Source organism: Vicia villosa, unplaced genomic scaffold (assembly GCF_029867415.1).
Source record: "Vicia villosa cultivar HV-30 ecotype Madison, WI unplaced genomic scaffold, Vvil1.0 ctg.000256F_1_1, whole genome shotgun sequence".
Taxonomy (NCBI): Eukaryota; Viridiplantae; Streptophyta; class Magnoliopsida; order Fabales; family Fabaceae; genus Vicia; species Vicia villosa.
This window is the reverse complement of record NW_026705109.1, coordinates 1,277,767-1,280,351: the sequence shown is the minus strand read 5'-3', so window position 1 is coordinate 1,280,351 and position 2,585 is coordinate 1,277,767. Positions and strand designations below refer to the sequence as shown.

Sequence of the window (2,585 nt, the reverse complement as noted above, 5' to 3'; positions counted from 1 at the left end):
CAGAGTCAAACAGCTTGGTGCATAGCATCTTCTGATCTTCTGACCTTGAAGTGCTTCTGAGCGTGATACCATCAGAACTTCAGTGCTTCTGTTCTCTTGTTCTTCTGATGCTTCCATAGACCCATGTTCTGATTCTGCTTCGACCATCTTCTGATGTCTTGCCAGACCATGTTCTGATGTTGCATGCTGAACCCTTTGAGACAAAGCTTCTGAGCGCTGAATTATGCGTACTCTTTATATATATTTCCTGAAAAGGAAATTGCATTGGATTAGAGTACCATATTATCTAAAGCAAAATTCATATTATTGTTATCATCAAAACTAAGATAATTGATCAGAACAAATCTTGTTCTAACAAAAGGAACAAAATTGCGTAGCCCAAACCATGCAAGCAAGTGGAGACGCACGTCTCCACGTTCTCTTCTGCCACGTCACCAAGAGGAGACGCCCGTCTCCAACTGCCCCTAGATTCTCTCCACTTGAGACGCACGTCTCAAGTCTTCCTGAAGAAACGGAGACGCACGTCTCCACGTCCAAGTATGTTGGAAGCTCCTCTTTTCACGCAAAGCAACTTCAAAGCCTCGCCTATAAATAGAGCCAGCCACTTCACTTCAATCTGTCCGGTTTCCTGCCAACGAAGTGCTGCCGAAATTGTACCGCGAACCGCTTTTCTTTATTCTGCTTTCATTCAGCCGTTTATTTTCTCACAACGATTTCTACACTGGAAATTGTTGTGAACTTTTCGTAGATCTAGCCTTACGTTAGATTTATCGCTTTTATTTCCTTGTTTTTATTTTCTGCCATTTAAATTCCGAAGAACGATCCAGCCAACCTGTGGTGGAAGTTCAGTACTTGAAGATCCAGTTACCATTTATTTAATTCAGGTTTTTATTTACCTCCTTATTTATATTTGTTTGCATGATATATTATATGTCATTTAATATGTTTATTATTATGAACCGAACCGATTTATGCATGTTTAATCGTATTAATATGTCTGGCTAAATTACTAAAGGTGTCGGTATGTAAAGTAAGTTAACCGTAGGGATCCGAAATAAATTGGCTTAATTATGTTCTATTAATTATCACTTATTTTTGGTTTATATGTCTAATTTAATTAGTAAGTCCTAAAACCAATAGAGCGAAAGTTTGAGGGGTTAGGACGGTCAAAGGTTAAAATCAATAGAGCGAAAGTTTGAGATCTTTAACCAGATAGTAGACATAGGACATTAGTTTTAAGGATGGCGAAAGCGTATTAAAACTGATTGGAACTTATTTATTTTCAAAAATTGTTTTTACACTCGAATGGGATGGCGAAAGCGTACGTTAGGGTTATTAGCTTGCTCCGAGTCAACAGAGCGAAAGTTTGAGATTAGGAGATTTAAATAGATAACAACCTCGTAAAATAGGCATTTTATTAAGTACATTGTTTCCAAAAAGCTCTTCTAAAATCTAATGGGATGGCGAAAGCGTACATTAGGATTAGGATAATAGTCTGAATCAACAGAGCGAAAGTTTGAGACGAGGATTTTTAATCAATGGAATTAGTAAAGATTTTTAATCTAATTATGCAAAAGCCAATGGACCTTCGGATTACCTTTAGTTAAACGAAATACATACTGATACCTGTCTTTTATTATTATTCTTTATTTTCTCACAATCACTTTCCCTTAGGAACAATCGAAATTTTAGTACTCCTAGCTTTACATAGTAACCTTAGATAACGGTAGATCGATTCATAGTCCCTGTGGATTCGATATCTTTTAAAACTACACGACACGAATGTGCACTTGCAGTTACCAGATTTATAGACACGTAAAGTCGCGATCAAGTTTTTGGCGCCGTTGCCGGGGACTATTTAAGTCGATATCGTAACTCACTGTTACACCGTAGAGACTAGGACAATTCTTCCCTTTCTTTCTGAACGATTGTATGCCAAATACTCGTTCAGAAGGAGGAGATTTAATACAACGAATTAACGAGATCGAACGTTTCATTAACGTTAAACGTCGAGCTCGCAATCTTCCCGAAGTAGCAGAAATTCCGATTAATCAGGAATTGATTTTTACTGATCAAATTAATCAAATCATCCCGAAGTTAGAGATGGCTGCTATTCGTCCTCTTAGAGACTATGCCGCTCCTTCGCGCGCTGAACCGCATTCAAGTATCGCACCACCTGCGATTGAGGCAAACAATTTCGAACTCAAACCTTCGCTGGTCCAAGCTGTTCAACAGAATCAATTCTCTGGAAGCCCTGTAGACGACCCCAATCTCCATTTATCTGTGTTCGTGCAATACGCCGACACTATCAAAGCCAACAACGTTAGTTCCGAAGCTATTCGATTACGCCTTTTCCCTTTCTCTTTGAGAGATAGAGCGAGAGCGTGGCTTCAATCCCTGCCTTCCAATTCCATAACTACGTGGGACGAATTGAAAAGAGTATTCTTAGCGAGATACTTTCCGCCTAGCAAAACTGCTATGCTTAGAGGTCAAATCAACGGATTTACCCAGAAAGATAACGAATCACTCTTCGAAGCTTGGGAACGTTACAAGGACATGCTTAGAATATGCCCTCATCATGGACT

General features: G+C 39.1%; 1 non-coding gene across 1 annotated transcript; it reads right to left on the bottom strand.

Annotated features, from left to right (window-relative positions):
- Nucleotides 1–2,478: 2,478 nt before the first annotated feature.
- LOC131626079 (small nucleolar RNA R71) lies at nt 2,479–2,585 on the bottom strand. Its single transcript, XR_009291037.1, has one exon. It is a non-coding gene; the product is annotated as a small nucleolar RNA R71 (small nucleolar RNA).